This window comes from Vulpes vulpes, chromosome 6 (genome assembly GCF_048418805.1).
Source record: "Vulpes vulpes isolate BD-2025 chromosome 6, VulVul3, whole genome shotgun sequence".
Lineage (NCBI taxonomy): Eukaryota > Metazoa > Chordata > Mammalia > Carnivora > Canidae > Vulpes > Vulpes vulpes.
This window is the reverse complement of record NC_132785.1, coordinates 130988146-131012256: the sequence shown is the minus strand read 5'-3', so window position 1 is coordinate 131012256 and position 24111 is coordinate 130988146. Positions and strand designations below refer to the sequence as shown.

Below are 24111 nucleotides of genomic sequence, written 5' to 3'. Positions count from 1 at the left end.
TCCGCTGACCTTCCCACAAGGGCCTGGACCTCCAGGGCAAGAGGAGGTGTGGCAGTCAGGGCTCATTCTCCCCACAGGGTCCCAGCACAGGGCAGAGCAGAGAGGGTGCAGGTCCCCCACTGGCCTGGTCCAAGCGGTAGGGCTGGGGTGCTGAGGCTGGCACCCAGGGTTGCAGAGGGCTGTGACTGTCCCTCAGGGAATCAACCCCTCAGGCATGCATGAGACTAACCACCCCCTTCCTGTCCAGAGCTGATCCTGGATGACAGCTGTGCTGAGGACCAGGACGGGGAGCTGGACGGGCTGTGGACCACCATCTCCATCTTCATCACCCTCTTCCTGCTCAGTGTGTGCTACAGCGCCACTGTCACCCTCTTCAAGGTGGGCACACCCGTACTGTCCCCGGACTATGGCCCACTGTCCCGTCGCTGTCCTCACCATGTGCCTGTACAGACCCCACAATGCCCATGTGGTGATCCTACAATTTTGCATGATGTCTCTTCGCTGTCCCTTCACTGTCGTCTGCCTATCTGTATAATGTCCCCATGGTACCCCCTCACTGTCCCCTCACCATCCTCTCACAACCCCCACACATTCCACAGACTGTCCTCTCGCAGTCTCCTCACAGTCCTCTCATGTCTCTACACTGTGCCTCCACTGGCTCCTCACTGGCTCCTCACTGTCCCCTCACTGTCCTCACACTGTCTCCTCAAGGCACCATTACTGCCTTCTCACTCTCTCCTTGCTGTCCCACAGTGTCTCTGCACTATCTCACCTCCTCACTTTCTCTTCACTGTCCTCACACTGTCTCCTCACAGTATCCTCGCCGCCTCCTCAGTGTCTCCTCACTGTCTCCTCATTGTCACCTAACTGTCCTCTCACTGACTCATCACTGTCCCCACACTTCTCCTCACTATCCACTTTCTGTTTTTTTCAGTCTCTCCACACATTTCCCACACTTTCTCTTCACTCTCCCTCACTATTTCCTCGCTGTCTCCTCACTGTCCCCTCACTGCCCCCACATTGCCCCCTAACTCTCTCCTCACTGTCTCCTCACAGTACCCCCATGGTCCCATCACTATCCCCTCACCATCCCCAAAGTGTCCCCTCACAGTTCCCACACTGTCACTACACTGTCCACTCACTGTCCTCACATTGTCCCCACATTGTGCCCTGTCTCCTCACTGTCCCCACACTTTATCCTCACGTTCCTATCACTGTCTCCTCACTGTCCACTCACTCTCTCCTCATGATCTCTGCAATGTCTCCAATTTCCTCCGATGTCCCTTCATTGTCTTCTCAATGTGTAATCACAGTCCCCTCATAGTTCCCTCGCTGTCCTCACATGGTCCCCACACAGTCGCCAAATTGTCCAATCGCTGTCCCCTCACTGTGGCCTCAATTTCCTTTCACTCTCCCCTCACTGTCTCCTCCACGTACTCACACTGTCCCCTCATTGTTGCCACTCTGTCCCTTCACATCCCCTCTCTGTCCCCTACTGTCCCCACACTGTTCCCAATTATCCCCTCACTGTTCCCTCACTGTCTCCTCAAAGTCCTCTCAGAGTCCTCTCAATGTCCCCACACTGTCCCCACATATGGTATCCCCTCACCATATACATAATGTCCAAATACTGTCTGCTCACTGTGCCCACACTGTCATGAAAATGTCAGCTTTCTATGCCCTCAGTGTCCCCAAAAGGTCTGCTCACTGTCCTCTCACTATACTCTCACTGAAGCCTCACTGTCCCCACACAGACCCCTCACTCTCTCCTCACTGTCCCCTCACTGTCCTCTCACTATCTCCACAATGTCCCTCGCTGTGCCCACAAAGTCTCCTCACTATCTCCTCACTACCCCCACACGGTCCCTTCTCTGTCCCACCCTTGTCCTCTCACTGTCTGCTCCCTCTACCCACACCGTCCCCTCCAGGATCCCCTCACATTACCTAGCCTTGGGGGCAGGAGCTTGGTCATGGAGGGAGGTGGTCTGTGGGGGTCCAGGCCAAGCTCACACCCTCCCCTCCCTGATGCAGGTGAAGTGGATCTTCTCATCAGTGGTGGAGTTGAAGCGCACAATTGTCCCCGATTACAGGAACATGATCAGGCAAGGGGCCTAGGGCAAGCCCTCTGAGATGGATGTCCAGCATTGCCCTAGACCCCATGTAGGAAATGGGTGCCTCGGTTTGTGCCACTTGCCTGCTTCCAGGCCTGCTCCTCTACTCTCTGACCTCACCAAGCTCTGACCTCACGGTCATCCTGGGCCTGCACCTCCACCATCTGGCCTTGTGGCCACCATGGGCTGCCCTGCCCCCTGACCCACTGTCTGGAGAATCAAGAGAACACCAAGAATGCCCCCAACCTGAGCTGAAGGACACCTGCTGGCCCCTCCTAGCCATCACCAAGACATGCCTGGGGTCATGTGGACACTAAGGCATTGGGCAGTATGGCCCTCAGGGGATGGCCCTTGGGTAGACCGGCTCATTTGTTCCCATAGGAGGCAGAGAGCTGGCGAGCTCAGTGTCTATCTGGGCAGGGTATGGCCTCTGTGCACACCCTGTACAGACCAGGCTCCAGAATTCAGGATGTCCCCAGACAGGCATGTTCTGGCACATCAAGAGGAAGCCATGGGCTGCTGTCACCCAACAGGGAAACCCCTGACATGTCGCTAATAGTCAGTCAGGTCTTCTCCACCAGAGGAGACCAGAGTGAGAGGGCCCGGGCCTGAGGCTGCTGCAGGAGCCCCACAGCTGCTGGACGACAACACTTGGGGAAGAAGTTATGTCACCCAGACAGGCCTCCTGGAGAGGGTCCTGCTGACCTGGTCCCAGGCAGGGGGACAAAGGCTCCATGGACAGAGCTGGAGGGTCCTGGGGGGCCAAGGCAGCAGACCCAGCCCATTCAGTACTGTGGCCTGGACCTGAGTCCCATGGGGCAAGAACTCCTTCTAGCTTGCAGTCCTGGGGGAGGAGAATGGGGGGCAGAGAGAGAGCCTGAAGCCATGGGTAAGGGCCAGGGGGCCCCTACGCCTGGATCTCTGCCTGTCCTGGAGCTAGTGCCAGGTGGGAGCCCCTATATGGCCTGAGACGGCCATGCCGGGGAGAAGAAGCAGAGCCCCTGTGCCCCTGGGAGAGAATGTGCAGGGATCATGCAAATGAAAGCCACTGTTATAGCTTGGCTAGCTTGTTTTAATCTCTCTACATTTCTGGAGCTTATTAAATTCCTTACAGATTCTTTCTTTTTGTAAAGACAATAAAATCTTCAAAAATTCCAGAAATCACTGAGGAAGGGCTTCTTCTGTCGATAGGTGAGTGAAATCCACAGCCATGCCACACCATGCATTGGCTCCCTCCAGATGTTGGAGTCAGGTGGGGAGCAGACCCAGCCTGGGGCTGGAGGCACAATGACTGCTGCCCTGGCTGTGGACAGAGCAACAGGCATGTGCTGGATGTGTATTAGTCAGTGAAGGCTGCCAGACAAAGACCCTCCATTCTGGCATCTTAAACCACATGCATTTATGCTTTCACAGTCCTAGTAGCCGGCAGTGGGAGATGCAGGCCTCAGAGGGCCCATCCCCATGTCCTCCTCCAGCCGACCTCCTGTACTTCCCATATCCTGACACCTGCTCTTACAAGGACAGGAGTCCATGTGGAAGACCAGCAATGCTGATGGGGCTAATGACCTCCTTTCACCTTGCTACCTCTCAAAGAACCCATCTCAAATCAGCCACATTCTGAGGTCCTGTGTCAGGACACAAGACTTGAGGGACACATTTGGGCCAGCACAGGCCTGTTGGGTCCATGCACAAGGACCAGATGGGATCACTAGTGAAGACCAGGCCAGGTGAGGCTATGGGGAGAGCATTGGCAAAGGTAAGCAAAGCAGGATGCCAGTCAGGTGAGCAGGGCACCGATCAGGAGGGATGTTGCAAACTTATTAAACTCCACAGCAAAGAAACAAACAATCCAATCATGAAATGGGCAAAAGGCCTGACCAGAAATTTCACAGAGTAATACATAGACATGGGCAACAAGCACATGAGAAAATGCTCCACATCATTGGCCATGAGGGAAATATAAATCAAAACCACAATGAGATCCCACCTCACACCAGTGAGAATGGGGAAAATTAACAAAACAGGAAACAACAAATGTTGGAGAGGATGTGGAAAAAGGGGGACCTTCTTGCACTATGTGTGGGAATGTGAACTGGTGCAGCCACTCTGGAATACTGTGTGGAGGGTCCTCATAGAGTTAAAGATAGAACTGCCCTGGGGGCACTTGGTGGGATGAGCACTGGGTGTTATGCTATATGTTGGCAAATTGAACTACAATTAAAAAAAAATAGAACTGCCCTACGACCCAGCAATTGCACTGCTGGAATTTACCCCAAAGATACAGATGCAGTGAAACGCCAGGACACCTCCACCCCAATGTTCATAGCAGCAATATCCACAGTAGCCAAACTGTGGAAGGAGCCTCAGTGTCCATCAAAAGATGATGGATAAATAAGATGTGGCCTATACATACAATGGAATATTCCTCACCCATCAGAAACGATGAATACCCACCATTTGCTTCAATGTGGATGGAAATGGAAGGTGTTATCCTAAGTGAAGTAAGTCAGTCAGAGATGGACAATCATCATATGATTTCACTCATTCAGGGAACATAAAAAATAGTGAAAGGGATTATAGGGGAAAGGAGAGAAATGAGTGGGAAAATCAGAGAGGGAGACAGAACATGAGAGACTCCTAACTCTGGGAAACAAACAGGGGGTAGAGGAAGGGGTGGTAGACAGGGGATGGGGTGACTGGGTGACGGACACTGATGGAGGCACTTGATGGGATGAGCACTGGGTGATATACTATATGTTGGCAAATCAATCTCCAATAAAAAAAATATATAATTTTTTTTAATTTTTAAAAAAAGGAGGGACGCTGCAGGGAATCTTGTGTGAACTCCACTTGGAGATAGAGTGACCATGTTTTCAAGGTAAATGAGGAGTGAGGGCAGGTGGGGCATCAATAAAGACTAGGGAAACATTGTTCTCATGCTGGTCTCCTTAGGCCTCGGTACCTGGGCCAGCAATGCTGAAGTCGAGATTCTGTCCTCGTGGTGACTGGGAGGTCTCAGTTCCTCAAGATACACCCCTAGGTTGTAGGAGACACACACAACTCAGAGGCAGAGGCAGGACCACACTGTGTCCTCCTTGCAGATACCAAAAGCAGACAGAGCTATACCCTCACCCTTGGACTATAACACCTCCTCTGTGAGTACTAACAACCACCAGGCTCCGGGGCTCCCACCTGTGACCTTTCTAGCACATGGATGACCCTCGCCTCCCACATAAACCCTGTGACACACACACAGTATTTGACATTTACATAAGCAGAGATTATGTATCATAAAACTCAGTAGTAAAAGATTCAGAGGAAATACATTAGAAGTAGGAGATAGAGACCCAGAGTCACAGACCTAGGAAGAAAAGAATTAGAATTAAGAGAAAGAGATCCACAGTCACACAAGTAGGAGGAGAATGATGGGAGGTAAGAGATAAAGATGCAGAGCTACAGGCCCAGGAGAAGAAGGATGAGATGTAAGAGATAGAGACAAATTGTCACACCAGCAGGAAGGGAATAATGAGAATTAAGAGATAAGAGACGAGGAGTCACAGAACCAGGAGGGGAATGAGGAGAAGTGAGGGATATAGACTCAAGGTCACAGAACCTGGACACAGAAAAATGAGACACAAGAGATAGAGAACCAGAGTCACACAACAGGAGGAAAATTATGAGATGTAAGAGAAAGAGATGCAGAGTCACAGAAACAGAAAAGGAAGGATGAGAAGTAAAAGATGGAGAACCAGAGTCACAGAAGCAGGGGGAGAATGATCAGGGGTAAGAGATATAGATGCAGAGTTACAGAATCAAGAGGGGAATTATGAGAAGTAAGAAAGAGAGTCCCAAACTGAAAGAACCACAGCATAAGTATGACAGGTAGGAGAAAGAGACCCAGTGTCACAGAACAAGGAGGAGAATGATGAGAGTAAGATAAAAAGACCCAGAATCACAAAACTAGGAGGTGAATGATGAGAGGTAAGAGGTAAACACCCAGGTCACAAAACAAGGAGAAGAATGAAATAAGGTAAGAGATAGAAACCCAGAGTCAACAGTGTATGTTCTCATTCATTTGGGGAATATAAATAATAGTGAAAGGGAATATAAAGGAAGGGAAAAGAAATGTTGGGAAATATCAGGAAGGGAGACAGAACATAAAGACTCCTAACTCGCGGAAATAAACTAGGGGTGGTGGAAGGGGAGGAGCGCGGGTGTTGGAGGGGAATGGGTGACGGACACTGAGGTGGACACTTGACGGGATGAGCACTGGGTATTTTTCTGTATGTTGGTAAACTGAACACCAATAAAAATTAATTAAAAAAAAAAAGAAACCCAGAGTAACTTAAACAAGAGGTGAATGATGAGACATAAGAGATAGAGATGCAGCGTTGCATCACCAGGAGAATGATGAGAAGTAAGGGATAGATACCCAGAGTCACAGAACCAGCAGGAAAATGATGAGAGGTAAGACTTAGAAACCCAGAGCCGTAGGACCATAACAAGAATGAGAGGTAAGAGATAGAGACCCAAGTCAGAAACCCAGGAGATGAATGTGACAGATAAGAGATAGAGACCCTAAGTTACAGAGCAAGGTGCACATTGATGAGAGGTAAGATATAGACGGAGAGCCACAGACTCAGTAGGAGAATGATGAGAGAAAGAGATAAGAGACCAGAGTCACAACCAAATAGAGATTGATGGAAGGTAAGAGATAGGGACCGAGAGTCACAAAACAAGAGGGGGGGATGGATGAGTGGTAAAAGAGTGAGACCAGGTGGCAGAATGAGGAGGTGAATGATGAGAGATTGGAAAAACAACCCAGAGTCACTGAACCAGGAGATGAATTATGAGATGGAAGAGATAGAGTTCCAGAGTCAAGAATCCAGAGAAGATTAATGAGGGGTAACAGAATGAGACCCAGAGTCACACAAAAAGGAGGAAAATAATAACAGGTAAGGGATAGTGACCAAGAACAGGAGGAGACAAATGGGAAGTTAGAGATACAGACACAGAGTCACAGACACAGAATAGTAAGAGATAGAGACCCAGGGTATAGAACTAGATGGTGATTGAAGAGATAAAAGAGAGAGACCCAGTGTACAGAACAAGGTGGAGAAATGTAAGTGGTAAGAGATAGAGACCCAGGATCACAGAAAGAGGAGGAGAATGATGAGAGCTAAGAAATAAGAGACCCAGAGTCACAAAACCAGGAAGGGAAGGATGAGAGGTTAGAGATACAGAACGAGTAGGAGAAGTATGAGAGGTAAGAGTTAAAGAACCAGAGTCACAGAGCCAGGAAGAGAATTATCAGAGGCAAGAGATACCCAGTGTCACAGAACAAGGCAGAGATTGATGAGAGGTAAGAGATAGAGAGGCAGAGTCACAGACCCAAGAGGAGAATGATGAGAGGTAAGAGAGAGACCCAGAGTCACATAACCATGAGGGGAAGGATGAGAGAGAGGATATAGAGATCCAGGTCACAGAACCAGGAGGGGGATGATGAGGTAAGAGTTAGATACCCAGAGTCTCAAAACCAGGAAGTGAATTATGAGAGGTAAGTAATAGAGTTCCAGAGTCAGAGTCAGGAGGAAATTATTTAGAGGTAACAGATAGAGACCCAGAGTCGCACAAAAAGAGGAAAAATAATGAGAGGTAAGAGATAGAGACCCAGAGTCACAGAAGCAGGAAGGAATTGATGAGAGGTAAGAGACAGAGACCCAGGGTGACCAAACCAGGATGAGAAACGTAAGAGGTAAGAGATAGAGATCCACAGTCATAGAACCAGGAGGAGAATGGTGAGAGGAAAGGGATAGAGCCATAGAGTCACAAAATGAGAATGAGAAAGTAGAGAAGTAAGAGATAAAGACCCAGAGTCACAGAACCAAGAGGAGTTTGAGGAGAGTTAAGAGATAGAGATCCAGAGTCACACAAAAAGGAGGGGAATTATGAGAGGTAAGAGCTAGAGACCCAGGATCACAGAACAAGTGGAGATGGATGAGAGTTAAGGGATAGAGAGGCAGAGTCACAGTACCTGGAGCAGAATTATGAGAGGGAAGAGATAGAGTTCCAGGGTCACAGAGCCAGGAGGCAAGTATGTGAGATAACAGATAGAGACCCAGAATCACATAAGAAATTGGACAACTACGAGAGGTAAGAGATAGAGACCCAGAGTCACAAAACCAGGAGGGGAAGGATGAGAGATAGGAGATATAACTCAGCGTCACAGAACTAGGAGGTGAATAATGAGAAGTAAGAGATAGAGATGCAGAGTCACAGAACCAGGAGGAGAAGCATTAGAGGTAAGAGATAGGGATCCCTGGGTGACGCAGCGATTTAGTGCCTGCCTTTGGCCCAGGGCACGATCCTGGAGACCCGGGATCGAATCCCACATCGGCTCCCAGTGCATGAAGCCTGCTTCTCCCTCTGCCTATGTCTCTGCCTCTCTCTCTCTCTCTCTCTGTGTGTGTGTCTGTGTGTGTGTGTGTGTGTGTGACTATCATAAAAAAATTAGAGGTAAGTGATAGAGACCCAGAGTCACCAAGCAGAAAGTGAATGATGAGAGATAAGAGATAGGGATGGAGAGTCACAACCAGGAGGGGAAATATGAGAAGTAAGGGACAGAGACCCCGATTCACAGAACAAGTAGGAGAATGATGAGAATTGGGGTATAAAAACCCCAAGTTACAGAACCAGGAAGTGAATGATAAGAGGTTAGAGTAGAGACCGAGACTCACAGAACCAGGAGGAGAGGAGAGTGATGAGAGGTAAAAGATACAGACCCAGAATCATACAAGCTACAGGTGAATGATGAGGTGCAAGGGAGAGAGATGCAGAGTCACAGAACCAGGAGGAGAATTATGAGAAGAAAGGGATAGAGACCCGTAGTCACTGAAATGGGAGATGAATGTCAAGAAATAAGAGATAAAGACCCAGAGTCACAGAGCCAGGAGGAGAATGATTAGAGGTAAGGGATAGAGATCCAGAGTAACAGAACGAGTAGGAGATTGATGAGGAAAAAGATAGAGACCTAGATCACAAAACCTGGACACAAAAAATGAACATAAGAGATACTCAGAGTCACACAACCAGTAGGTAAATGATCAGAGGAAAGAGATAGAGACCTAGAGTCACAGAACCAGGACATAACTCTTCAATAAATGGTGCTGGGAAAATTGGACATCCACATGCAGAAGAATGAAACTAGACCACTCTCTTGCACCATACACAAAGACAAACTCAAAATGGATAAAAGATCTAAATGTGAGACAAGATTCCATCAGAATCCTAGAGGACAACACAGGCAACACCCTTTTTGAACTTGGCCACAGCAACTTCTTGCAAGATACATCCATAAAGGCAAGGGAAACAAAAGCAAAAATTAATTATTGGGACTTAATCAAGATAAAAAGCTTCTGCACAGCAAAAGAAACAGTCAACAAAACTATAAGACAACCTACAGAATGGGAGAAGATATTTGCAAAAGACCTATCAGATAAATAGCTAGTATCCAAGATCTATAAAGAACTTATTAAACTCAACAGCAAAGGAACAAACAATCCAATCATGAAATGGCCAAAGACATGAACAGAAATCTCACGGAGGAAGACGTAGACATGGCCAACATGCACATGAGAAAATGCTCCACATCACTGGCCACCAGGGAAATACAAATCAAAACACCAATGAGATCCCACCTCACACCAGTGAGAATGGGGAAAATTAACAAGACTGGAAACACCAAGTGTTGGAGAGGATGTGGAGAAAGGGGAACCCTCTTACACTGTTGGTGGGAATGTGAACTGGTGCAGCCACTCTGGAAAACTGTGTGGAGGTTCCTCAAAGAGTTAAAAATAGATCCACCCTATGACCCAGCAATTGCACTGCTGGGAATTCACCCCAAATATACAGATACAGTGAAACACCAGGACACTTGCACCCCAATGTTTCTAGCAGCAATGTCCACAATAGCCAAACTGGAGAAGGAGCCTCGGTGTCCATCGAAAGATGAATGGATAAAGAAGATGTCGTTTGTGTATACAATGGAATATTACTCAGCCATTAGAAACGACAAATAACCACCATTTGCTTCGACGTGGAGGGAACTGGAGGGTATTATGCTGAGTGAAGTAAGTCAATCAGAGAAGGACAAACAGTGTATGTTCTCATTCATTTGGGGAATATAAACAATAGTGAAAGGGAATAGAAGGGAAGGGAGGGGAAATGTGTGAGAAATATCAGAAAGGGAGACAGAACATAAAGACTCCTAACTCTGGGAAATGAACTAGGGGTGGTGGAGGGGGAGGAGGGCGAGGGGTGGGGGTGAATGGGTGACGGGCACTGAGGGGGACACTTGACAGGATGAGCACTGGGTGTTATTCTGTATGTTGGTAAATTGAACACCAATAAAAAATTAATTTATTAAAAAAAAGATGTGGCCTATGTATACAATGGAATATTCCTCAGCCATTAGAAACGATGAATACCCACCATTTGCTTCGATGTGGATGGAACTAGAGGGTATTATGCTGAGTGAAATAAGTCAATTGGAGAAGGACAAACATATTTTCTCATTCATTTGGGGAATATAACAAATAGTGACAGGGAATAAAGGGAAAAGGAGAAAAAATGAGTGGGAAATATCAGAAAGAGAGACAGAACATGAGAGACTCCTAACTCTGGGAAACTAACAAGGGGTAGTGGGAAGGGAGGTGGGTGGAGGGTTAGGGTGACTGGGTGATGGGCACTGAGGGGGGCACTTGATGGGATGAGCACAGGGTGTTATGCTATATGTTGGCAAACGAACTCCAATTTTTAAAATATTTTTTAAAAAGAACCAGGACATGAATGATGAGAGATAGGAGATAGAGACCCAGAGTCACAGAACCAGGAGGAAATTGATGAGAAGTAAGAGATAGAGACCCAGAGTCACACAAGCTACATGTGAAAGATGAGAAGTAATAGGGAGAGGTGCAGAGTAACAGAACTAGGAGGAGAATGATGAGAAGTGAGAGACAGAGACCCAGAGTCAAAAAAACATGCAGTGTATGATGAAAGGTAGGTTATAGAGACCCAGAGTCATAGACCAGGAGGAGTTTGATGTCAGGTATGAGATAGAGACCCAGGTCACAGAACCAGATGGAGATTGATGAGAGGTAAGAGATAGAGACCCAGTGTCACAGAACCAGGAAGTGAATTATGAGACGTAAGAGAGTTCCAGTGTCAAGAGCTAGGAGGAGATTAATGAGAGGTAACAGATAGAGACCCAGAGTCACACAAAAGGAGGAGAATGAGGACAAGTAAGACATAGGGACCTAGAGTCACAGAAACAGGAAGATACAGATGAGAAGTAAGAGTTAGAGACCCAGGGTCACAGAACCAGCAGAGGGTAGTTCAGAGGTAAGAGATAGAGACCCAAAGTTCAGAACCAGGAGGATAATGATGAGAGGACAGTGGTGCTGGAAGGTCTCTGAAGATGCCATCCCTATGTACAGGATAAGGAGTTCCAAGAGGGCCCCTTGCCATTAGCACCAGCAGCAAGGACCCTGTGCTCAATGAGATAGGTGTGGTCTCTGGTCACAAGGAAGTGACCATCCAGGGCAAAGGAGGCCATGCCATACATGATTCCACAAATATTAAGGACTGTTGTGACTAGTGCTGTGAATGAAATCATCGGAGGGGGGGGCCTCAGGCTCTGGAACAGAAGAGCGCAATCTGTGGGGTCACGGAAACTCTGCCGGGAGAGCACCCTGTAACAGAACCCCTGCATAAGGCGGTGTGGCTGCCCTAGTCCTGCTCCTCTGCACCTGGTCTCCTACCCATCCAGGCCACAGGATCTCCTGGACCCAGGAGAAGTGGGGCCCTCAGGGAAAAGACACATGTGCCACGTGTCAAGCTAGTTCCCGTGTGGACCTATAATGGACACCTTTCAAAAATTCTGTATAACACGTCAATTCAGTAGAAGTCAAAGCATCTCCCTTCCATAGTTGAATCAAGAATGTGAAAAAGCATTTATATGTACGTGCATCTTTGAAGGCATCCGACTTTTTCCATGGGAGGCAGGGAAGAATCAACCATCCTTACTAAGAAGAGAATGTACGTTGCCATCAACAGCCTACAGCTCAGGGAATTCTGAATGAGCCCAAAGAGGGCAAAAAGCTCAGAGCCCCCACTGGATCAGACCACCCGGAAGGGTGTACGAGACAATGCCTTTATTTCCTCTGAAGACGTGAGAAGTCGTTGGTCCATTTCCGAGAGTTGCACAATATTTCCTATAAACGGGATCCCTGGGTGGTGCAGTGGTTTAGTGCCTGCCTTTGGCCCAGGGCGCGATCCTGGAGACCTGGGATCAAGTCCCACGTTGGGCTCCCGGTGCATGAAGCCTGCTTCTCCCTCTGCCTATGTCTCTGCCTCTCTCTCTCTCTCTCTGTGTGTGTGACTATCATAAATAAATATATAAAATGTTTAAATTTTCCTATAAGCTTGTGGAACCGACAGAGTATCCTGCAAACACACGGGAACAATCACATGGCTCAAGAGAGAAATGCACAAAAAATTGAATGCATGTGTCACAACAGGTATCCAAATAGCCAGATGGGAAGGATGCTGGGCCATGCTCGTGACTCAGGAAGTGATCGTCTGAGAAACCACAGGAGAGAAAGTGGTTCTTGTTGCACCAGTGGGAGCGTGGCTTGTAGCAGACTGAACTTCACAGACACCGAGGACTCTGCAAACACTGCTCAAGAGCCAGAGATCTGACACTGCCAGAGAGAAAGCCCAGAATCAGGCAGACATTGCACAAGATTGCTCCCTACAAGGATCTGCCTGAAGACAAAGCCCAGTCCCTGTGGCAGGTTCATCTAGGAAGCAGGTAGAAACACCAGCTGTCTCAGGTCTGGGGAGGTCATGGGGCTGGAGCCTGCACTTCAGGAGCAGCGGGGAATTAAGGATGGGAGCCACCGAAGGATAACCCAAAATTCTACATGTAAACAGCTCCCAAGCTCTTGGCAGATCCCTAAATGGGGCGGGTGCAAGAAAACTCCAAAGGCCTCGGAAGTAATGCCAGCCAGGAGCTCAAGAGAACAGAGGCTTCCGCCACTGCCAACCACAAGGCAGACAAATTTGGGAATTTGATTCCAGTCAAAGTCCTAATCCTTATATAACAATCAATACTTTTCCAAGGAAGAGTGAAAATCAAGTCCGTGCTAATAACATCCACAACACCCAGTATAGACACGAGTTACTAAATATGCAAAGAAATAAGAAAAGGTGAGCCACAGTCAAAATAAAAATCTGTCCAAGGAGATCAACCCACAAGATGATCAGACACAGACCCAATTATCAGACAGGGACTCTGAGGCAAGTACTTTTCAAATGTTCAAAGACATCCAGGAAAGGGACATTCTAGAACTAGTATGTACAATTCTGCATTGTTTAAAATCACTCGGTGAGCTTAACAGCAGATTGGAGAAGGTGTAAGAAAGATCGGAAAACTTTAATATGTGTCAGTATATAGATAGAGAGTATCTGTGTGTCACACATGTCATGTGTGTCCAGAGGCATGACAGGCGCACACACAGAGAAATAATGATACACACAAGGAACAAATTATCTGGGGCTTCCCTCTTGAAAAAGTACTGGCCAGAAAACCACAGGAGGGAATCTTTAGAGTATTGGGGGGTTCCATTTGGAGTTCCATATCCATGGAAAACAGCATTCAGTAGATCCACAAAAACTGAGAGAGACCGATTCCAGGACACCTGCCATGGAAGACTCCCCAAGAGTCTCCACACTGTAGGCAAAGAACCCCGAGCAGGAACTCTGGTCTCCAGGAGGGACAGGGAACACCAGTCATGGCAAGCGCACAGAACCAGAAGTATCCTTCTCCCTCTTAATTTCTTAAAAGCATAATTGATTGTTTAAAGCAAAAAAAAATTGTTAACAGCATACCATGAGGTCAATAACACATACAGATGCAAAGTGCATGATAGCAACACACAGGAGGGGTGGCACATGAGTCCACACTTACTCAAGGTTCTTATAATTTAGGAAAAGTAGTAAAATATTACATCCAAGTTCCTTGTGGCAAATTCAGGGTGCACATAATATTCACTAAGGATGAGGGATCCCTGGGTGGCTCAGCAAGTTTAGCGCCTGCCTTTGGCCCAGGGCGCAATCCTGGAGCCCCAGTATCAAGTCGTGCATTGGGCTCCCGGTGTGGAGCCTGCTTCCCCCTGTCTCTGCCTCTCTCTCTCTCTCTCTCTCTCTCTATCATAAATAAATAAATATATAAATAAATCTTTTTAATAATAAATTTATTTTTTATTGGTGTTCAATTTGCCAACATACAGAAAAACACCCAGTGCTCATCCCGTCAAGTGCCCCCCTCAGTGCCCGTCACCCATTCACCCCCACCCCTCGCCCTCCTCCCCTTCCACCACCCCTAGTTTGTTTCCCAGACTTAGGAGTCTTTATGTTCTCTCTCCCTTTCTGATATTTCCTACCCATTTCTTCTCCCTTCCCCTCTATTCCCTTTCACTATTATTTATATTCCCCAAATGAATGAGACCATATAATGTTTGTCCTTCTCTGATTGACTCTTTCATTCAGCATAATACCCTCCAGTTCCCTCCACATCGAAGCAAATGGTGGGTATTTGTCATTTCTAATCGCTGAGGAATATCCCATTATATACATAAACCACATCTTCTTTATCCATTCATCTTCAGTGCAGGTGTCCCAGTGTTCCATTGCATCTGCACCTTTGGGGTAAATCCCCAGCAGCCCAGCACCATTTATTGAAGAGTTATGTCCTGGTTCTGTGACTCTAGGTCTCTATCTCTTTCCTCTGATCATTTACCTACTGGTTGTGTGACTCTGAGTATCTCTTATGTTCATTTTTTGTGTCCAGGTTTTGTGATCTAGGTCTCTATCTTTTTCCTCATCAATCTCCTACTCGTTCTGTTACTCTGGATCTCTATCCCTTACCTCTAATCATTCTCCTCCTGCTTCTGTGACTCTGGGTCTCTATCTCTTATTTCTTGACATTCATCTCCCATTTCAGTGACTACGGGTCTCTATCCCTTTCTACTCATAATTCTCCCCTGGTTCTGTGACTCTGCATCTCTCTATCTCTTGCAACTCATCATTCACCTGTAGCTTGTATGATTCTGGGTCTGTATCTTTTACCTCTCATCACTCTCCTCTCCTCCTGGTTCTGTGACTCTCAGTCTCTACTCCAACCTCTTATCATTCACTTCCTGGCTCTGTGTCTTGGAGTTTTTATACCCTACTTCTCATCATTCTCCTCCTTGTTCTGTGATTCTGGGTCTCTATCTCCTACCTCTCATCATTCATGTCCTGGTTCTGTGAATCTGGGTCTCTGTCCCTTACTTCTCATATTTCCCCTCCTGGTTATGACTCTCCATCCCTATCTCTTATCTCTCATCATTCACTTCCTGCTTGGTGACTCTGGGTCTCCATCTCTTACCCTCATCAGTCTCCTCTTGGCTCTGTGACTCTGGGTCTCTATCTCTTACCTCTAATTTTTTTATGATAGTCACACACACACACACACACACACACACAGAGAGACAGAGAGAGAGAGAGAGAGAGAGGCAGAGACATAGGCAGAGGGAGAAGCAGGATCCATGCACCGGGAGCCCAACGTGGGATTCGATCCCAGGTCTCCAGGATCGTGCCCTGGGCCAAAGGCAGGCGCTAAACCGCTGCGCCACCCAGGGATCCCTATCTCTTACCTCTAATGCTTCTCCTCCTGGTTCTGTGACTCTGCATCTCTATCTCTTACTTCTCAGTATTCACCTCCTAGTTCTGTGACGCTGAGTTATATCTCCTATCTCTCATCCTTCCCCTCCTGGTTTTGTGACTCTGGGTCTCTATCTCTTACCTCTCGTAGTTGTCCAATTTCTTATGTGATTCTGGGTCTCTATCTGTTATCTCACATACTTGCCTCCTGGCTCTATGACCCTGGAACTCTATCTCTTCCCTCTCATAATTCTGCTCCAGGTACTGTGACTCTGCCTCTCTATCCCTTAACTCTCATCCATCTCCACTTGTTCTGTGATCCTGGGTCTCTAGCTCTTACCTCTCATAATTCCCCTCCTTTTTGTGTGACTCTGGATCTCTATCTCTTAACTCTCCTCAAACTCCTCTTGGTTCTGTGACTCTGGGTCTTTATCTCTTACTTCTCTACTTTCTCATTCTCATTTTGTGACTCTATGGCTCTATCCCTTTCCTCTCACCATTCTCCCCCTGGTTCTATGACTGTGGATCTCTATCTCTTACCTCTTACGTTTCTCATCCTGGTTTGGTCACCCTGGGTCTCTGTCTCTTACCTCTCATCAATCCCCTCCTGCTTCTGTGACTCTGGGTCTCTATCTCTTACCTCTCATCGTTTTTCCTCTTTTTGTGCGACTCTGGGTCTTTATCTGTTACCTCTAAATAATTTCCTCCTGACTCTGACTCTGGAACTCTATCACTTACCTCTCATAATTCACTTCCTGGTTTTGAGACTCTGGGTATCTAACTCTTACCTCATCATCCCCCTCCTGGTTCTGTGACCTGGATCTCTATATCCTCTCTCTCATCCTTCCCCTCATGGTTATGTGACTCTGGGTCTCTCTCTTACCTCTCATCATTCTCCTCTTGGGTCTGTGACTCTGCCTCTCTATCTCTTACCTCTCATCAATCTCTGCCTGGTTCTGTGACACTGGGTATCTCTTACCTCTGATAATTCTCTTCCTGGCTCTGTGACTCTGGTTCTTTAACTCTTACCTCTCACACTTCTCCTACTCATTCTGTAACTCTAGGTCTGTATCTCTAACCTCTCATCCTTCCCTTCCTGGTTCTGTGACTCTGGGTCTCTATTTCTTAGCTCTCATCATTCTCCTCCTCTTTCTGTGATCCTGGGTCTCTATCTCTTACCACTTACATTTCTCCACCTTGTTCTGTACACTGGGTCTCTCTCTCTTATCTCTCATCAATCACCATGTAGTTCTGTACCCTGGGTCTCTATCTCTTACTATTCTGTGTCTGTGACTCTGTGTCTGTATCTCTAACTTCCCATTTGTCTCCTCCTGTTCTTGGTCACTATCCCTTACCTGTTATTATTTTCCTCCTTTTTGTGTGACTCTGGGTCTCATTCTGTTACCCCTCATTAATCTTCTCTGGATTCTTGACTCTGGAACTCTATCTCTTCCATCTCATAATTCATCTCCTGGTTCAGTGACTCTGGGTTGTTTCTCCAATCTCTCATCATTCACCTCCTCATTCTGCCACCTAGTCTCACTCTTTTACCTCTCATCCATCTCCCCCTCTCTTATTTTGTGACTCTCGGTCCCTATCTCTTACCTTCCATCAATCTCTATTTGGTTGTGACCCTGGTCTCTCATCTCTTTCTTTCATCATTCTCCTACTGGTTCCGTGGCTCTCTGTCTATATCTTACCTCTCATCAATGTGCATCTTGCTGTAACTTAGGGTCTCTATCTCTTATCTCTCACATTCATCTCCTGGGTTTCTGACTTGGGTCTCTATCTCTTACCTCTCACTCTTGTTATGGTCCTATGGCTCTGGGTTTCTAAGTCTTGCCTCTCATCATTCTCCTGCTGGCTCTGTGACTCTGTCTCTCTATGCATTGTACATAACAAGGGGTAGGTGTTTTTTTGTGAAAATTTTGTTTCAGTTACATAAACAAACAGTATCTCTATAAGGGCAATGAACGTACTATATATAAATAATACATATATAGGCATTAGATCACAATACAAATGTTTTTCTGGTAAGTGGTGTGGTCAAAACAGTCTGAAAAATGCTCATGCAACACATTGAAGGTCCCAGCCAATCTATGTGACAAAGAAGAAAACAATAACCATTAAGGCTGAAAGGAAAAATGCAAAATTATCATTATTTGCAGATGACATGATCATGTGCAATGAAAATCCAATTGTGTCCACAGATATCTATTAGAACTAGCAAGAACACCAACAGACTTTCCAAATGCAAGACCAGCTTACCAGTAGCAGTCACGCTCGTCTGTGTCAGCAAAAGCCTCCTAAGAAAAACGAGGCATGAGTCACAATGATCTAGGGAGTCACCTGAGAAAAGATGTCCAAGGCTTTTGTGGAGAAGTGCAAACTCCAGTAAAGTACATGAAAGAGTGTCTGGAGAGATGGGATTTTGGGTGGGACGGCTCGTCAGGTGAGTGCCACTTGTCTCCCCAGATGAGAGATACAATGTCTTCTCAATCAAAATTCTTGATGAGCTGGTTTTGTTAGTTTATGTATGTTTGAGATCCAGCTGCAGCTTCGACGATGTTGAGAAATACCAGCAAAGGATGAGGGGTTTCAGTGAGACTGTCCCCCAAATGGTAACATGAAATTGTCATTGGAAAAGGATGTCACTGGGATCCCTGGGTGGCGCAGCGGTTTGGCGCTTGCCTTTGGCCCAGGGCGTGATCCTGGAGACCCCGGATCGAATCCCACGTCGGGCTCCCGGTGCATGGAGCCTGCTTCTCCCTCTGCCTGTGTCTCTGCCTCTCTCTCTCTCTCTCTCTCTCTCTCTCTGTGTGTGTGTGTGTGTGACTATCATAAATAAATTTAAAAAATTATTTAAAAAAAAAGGAAAAGGATGTCACTAATCTATAAATCAAGGCTCCAAGCAATGCGGAGGACTGGGTGTGCAGCGAGGGAGTCCCCACCAGGCCCCAGGACCTCTGGGAGGTTGGTAGACAACCTGGGTCTCTACCTCACAGCATAAGCAAGATGGGCAGTGGTGCAGCCTGTTAGAGAGTTGCATGATTACATCTGAAAGGCCAGCTCCAAAGCAAAAAGGGAAAGGACTGGCCAGGCTGGTGTAGCACAGGGATTAGCATCTGCCTGGGTGCAGGTATGACCACTCATAACTTCAGAATACGACTTTGTTTGGCTATAGGGTCTTTGCCAAGGTAACTAAGTTAAGGGTTTTGCAATGAGGTCGTACTAGATTTCAGGTGGGTCCTGAGTCCAATGACTGGCATCCTTGTAAGGAGAAGAAATGATACATAGGGCTATGTGAAGACTGAGGCAGAGAGCTGCATAATGTCCACAGCCACCCAGGCCTGAAAGGGGAAGCTCAGCCCTGGTAAAACCTTGATTTCAGATTCCTGGCTTCCAGAATGTGGGGGTCCCTTTATGTGGCTTTAAGCTTGTGATCCCAGGAAGCTCATACAGCAGCTTCCATACATGAAGCCTTCGGGCCAATAACCAATAAATTTAGCCACAAGGAAACCAGGAATTTCTGCTAATTGAAGGACACCATGAGCAGCATTAATAGGCTGGTAGCTACATAAGACAAGGTCATCTCATGTTTAAAGCCAGCAAGGGGCTGGCATCTGGAAATGACTGCCTTACAAATTTCCACAAATTTGCCAAGGAAACATTTAGAAAACATGGTAAGAGCAAAGACAGATGTCCAAATTGCTGCTGTCTCTGAAAAGATGTTCAAGCTTGCTAATAATGGGGGCATTTATTTTTTTTTTAATTTTTTTTAATTTAATTTTATTTATTTATGATAGGCACACAGTGAGAGAGAGAGAGAGGCAGAGACATAGGCAGAGGGAGAAGCAGGCTCCATGCACCGGGAGCCCGATGTGGGATTCGATCCCGAGTCTCCAGGATCGCGCCCTGGGCCAAAGGCAGGCGCCAAACCGCTGCGCCACCCAGGGATCCCTAATGGGGGCATTTAAATGACAAGGAGGAGACGCCATACACTTGACAATGGGAGCCTATTTTCCAAGACATGGTGACAACATCTTGACTGTGTGGACAGGCACCAAGAAGGAGCAGGGATGACCCCAGGAGGGGCACTTCATGGGACAGGGAGCCCAATGAAGCACAGGCAGAGGTGCATCCAGCTGTGCCCTGGGGGAAGGAACCTTGGGGGATGTTCCAAAGGCCTGCATCTGGAGCCACAACCAAGGAAAGCAAGGAGGTCGGTGGATCTCACTGTCCAGGACAAATGTGTGACCTGCCTCCACCATGGGGAGCATGGGAGCTGAGCCAGAGCTCAGTATGGCATATCTAAAGGCTATCTGCAGCTGCTCTTTGTAGACATCTAGTTCTAGAAGCATCTGAGAAGCACTTGCAGCCCAGCCCTCCCTCCAAGCAGCCCCTTAGCCAGAGCTCATCATTTGTCCTCCATTGCCCCACAGGCCCTAACTCCAGAGCCGAGCCTCAGAGGGGGGCCTTAGGCCCCCCAGCTCCTAGAGAATATCTGAACCCATGAGACACTGGGTGGGGCCCACATGACCTAGGTCACCAAGGAGGGGCGGCAGAAAATTCAGCTTGCCCTGTCCAAGTGCCCACCACCAGGCTTCACCACATTCTCCAGCATAATGGGTCTGGCCACTAGGTCCTTACCTACACCACCCTCCCCCAGCCCTCCACCATCAGCAGGGCCTTTTGGAAATAGGGTAGGGATCACCATTCCCTGCTCCCCCAAACACACACACAAACACGCAGGAACACCTATACAGGGAGAGACACATGAAACACATGCAGAAACCAGCCCCCATGCACACACACACACATAGAAACCATATGCACACATACACACACACACAGGCCTCCATGCACACACATGCACATGGAGATACACATGCACAGACACAGACACTGCCCTCCACATACACACACATGGAGGCACACATGCACATGTATGCAGACACAGGCCTCCATGCACACACACATGGAGACACACCAGGACACACACAGAGGCACACACCCCCAAAACACATGCACATGAAGACACACATACACACACATACAGTCATGAGCCCACATACAAGAACATGGAGACACGCATGCAAACATGGGCTCCATGCACACACATGCACATGGAGATACACATGCATGCACATGCAGACACGGGCCCACACAAACACACATGTACAGGGAGACACATCTGCACACACAGCAAGGCTAGGGCCATACGCGTGCGCACACACACACACACACACACACACACACACATAGACACATGAAGATAAGGGCTTCCACCTACACACAGGCACATGGAGACACCCATACACACCCACAAGGGCATTGGCCACACACACACACACACACACACACACACATGCACAGCTGAGAAGCAGCTTTACTATCTGTCCGTTTACTGTCTGTCCCAGGTCACTGTTGTCCAGGAGCACATTGTGGGGAGGCAGGGGACTCTGCAGGCAGGACAGCTGTGAAGGCCAGAGCAGAGCAGCCTGGACCTGAGTGCCCCATGCCTGCTGCCTGCAGCTGCCAGGCCTGCCCCTGGACAGGAGGGGGCAGGGACAAGGGTGGTGCCTGGAACCAAGGCAGGGCCACAGCCCCAGAGAGGAGTGGAGCAGGACAGCACAGACTTGGGAGCTCAGAGCTCAGCCATCTACTGGGAACAGGAAGAAGAGGAGAGCCATTCTCTTCCCCACGGGTGGCCCAGGCTGGAGACGGGGCCCATCAGCAGCATGGCACATCCTTGGATGTCAGCATAGAGCCTGGAGACCAGCTGGATGCTGAAGCCCCTACCCCACAGCCTGGGCAGAATGAGTAGGGGGACGCCAGGGTGAGCCAGGGCTGCCAGTGGAGCCTGAGCCCAGCATGCTCATCTATGTGCACCTGCCTGGCCTGGCACCACCTGACCTGGGCCCTCAGGGGCAACAGGCTCCCAGGTGGGGCTCTCAGCCCTGTGGTTTCTCTCAGAATCACGCGTCCTTCCAGGGAACTGGGTACTCCCCCTCTGCCTCCCACACAGCACCTGTCCCCAGGGACAAGGGCAAGCAGGACAGACTGTGACAGACAGCTCTGAAGGGCAGAGGGTCTGGGGTGGGCCCTGCCTTCCCCAGGCATCACATCCTTGCCTTTCAGGGCCTGGCTCCGTCCCATGCCACCCAGCCCCAGTGGGCAATACCCTTTCTCGGTCTCCTAGGTGAGTCCAAATGTCCCCCCAAGGGCACCAGACCTTCCAGAGACCACCTCCACACAGCCTCCCAGCATGGGAATGCTGGCCCTGGCATCCCGGATCCAGATGGTGGGATCCTGATGCCCCCCTCTCCAAAACTCTGCACAACATCTCCCAGCACTCACGTGGATGAGTTGGGGTGGCATGTGCTCTCAGGCTTACGGGGCTTTCTGGGGGCACCCAGGCCTGCAAGACACCTACACTGGGTGAAGGTGAAGCCTAGACCCAGCCCATCACAACTCCATACACATCGGTGGTGTGTCATCACTGGATAGCTGCCCCGACAGCCCAGAATCTGATGCCAGGGCACCTCCAGAAAGCCACTCCATGGTCTTCAGCCCATGCTGGGCAACCACAAAACAGATCCACGGCACAGTCCACCCCAGCCTCCAGCAGCTACAGAGGACTTGCAGACACACGGGCCAACTTCACAGCCAGGCCCAGACCCCCATGGTCCCTGCCAGCCCTCACTGGCCACACCACCCAGCTGCAGCCCCAGTAAGAGGCCCAGCTCTGAGATGCTAGTATGGGAACAAGTGTGTGGGTAATGGGTGAGGTCCCTGGTCCCCAATGGCCACTGGGGACTCTGGCTCTGCACACTCACACGCACAGCCCCTCCCACAGGGCCAGGCACCAACCTGATCCTCCAGGCAGTGGGACACAGGAACAAGGGTGGCATGCCACCGGGAAGCCCTGCATCCATGTCTCAGACACGTGGCCATGCAGGCTTTGGCTTCTCATGCACACAACAGCCCCCCCCCTTCCTCACAGGGCTGCCTCAAGGCAGTGGTGGTGGTGCCCGGAGCCTCTCCCTTCCGGGGGCATCCTGGTGGCCAGCACGGTGTTGCAGTGCACAGAATCAGCCACGGTAATGAGGGAGAGGCCACGAGCTGGGCAGCAGGGGCCTCAGAGAGAAGCCCACTTCACCCATGGCACAGGAGTCTCACCTGCAACCCCACCATTGCTAGACAAACTTCCCAAGAACATAAATAAGGGAATTTCCTCTGCTGAGGCCCTGGGAGTTCCCACCCCATTTTTAGCTGGGCACTGAGGCAGAGCTCCCCTCCTCCAGGCACACCCACCCCAGATTAGGTTCCTGGTACCATCCCAGGGGAAAAGCTGAGGGTATGAGAGCCAGGGTCTGAGCCCATCCCCACCCAAGCACCAAGGCTGCATACAGGTCTTTTCCAGCCTAGACTCCCCAGTCCAGTCATGCCACACACACACACAGACACAGCCCACCTTCTGAAGACACGAGCTAGCATACAAATGCCCAGGAGGCTCTCCACGGGAGACGGCACACGTGCCAATGGCCCTCTGAGACAGGCCCATCCCTGGCTCATGTCACACAGATCTGAATCGAAGTGAGTGACAGCTTGCCTGCAGCCTGTGGGGGTCACACCTGGGCTACTGGCCTCCCACGGGGGGGGGGGGGTGGAACACCCAGGATCCGGTAGCTCCAGGGCTCCTTCTAGCCTCAGAGGATTTGGTCTAAACAGAAGGAAGCCGGAGCGGGGTCTAAGAACTGGAGGAGGCCATGCTGCAGCCCCACACGGCGCTCACACACAGGCACAAACACTCTCAGGAACCCGGGCCCCACGCTGGTAAAGTAAAGGAGATTTTCAGCTTTAAGACCATTTCTGAGCTCTCAGGAAGGCTCTACTTCGACTGTGACCAAGGTCACAGGGACGCAACCAGACTTCGAGCAGGGGCTCTATCGCCGCCCCCAGCACATGCTGTCCATCTGCTTCAGCTGTGGGTGACCTGCGGGAAACAGTGCAGACGCCAAGATAAGGGGAAGGCCGCCCCAAGTCCCCGTTGGGTGGCATCACGCAGCCTTGCATGTACCAAAACCAGGAGGCGATCTGTCGCTTTCTGAAATTACCTTGGTCGCGATGACCCGTAACTCCTGATGGGAGACAGACCCTGCAGGAAATACCGCTCCCAGGGCAGGCAGGGCCCCGGCCACCATCCTCACTGCCTTCTTCTTTTTTGTTACAA

The 24111-nt window shown here is 49.0% G+C and overlaps 1 long non-coding RNA gene and 1 gene segment (V, D, J or C); both read left to right on the top strand.

Moving 5' to 3' along the window:
• Window positions 1-24111, top strand: part of LOC112930265 (immunoglobulin alpha-2 heavy chain-like) — a 1136867-nt gene that overhangs the window by 1030578 nt on the left and 82178 nt on the right.
• LOC112930320 (uncharacterized) lies at window positions 247-3272 on the top strand. The gene is made up of 2 exons (XR_012002345.1): window positions 247-378; window positions 2032-3272. It is a non-coding gene; the product is annotated as an uncharacterized lncRNA (long non-coding RNA).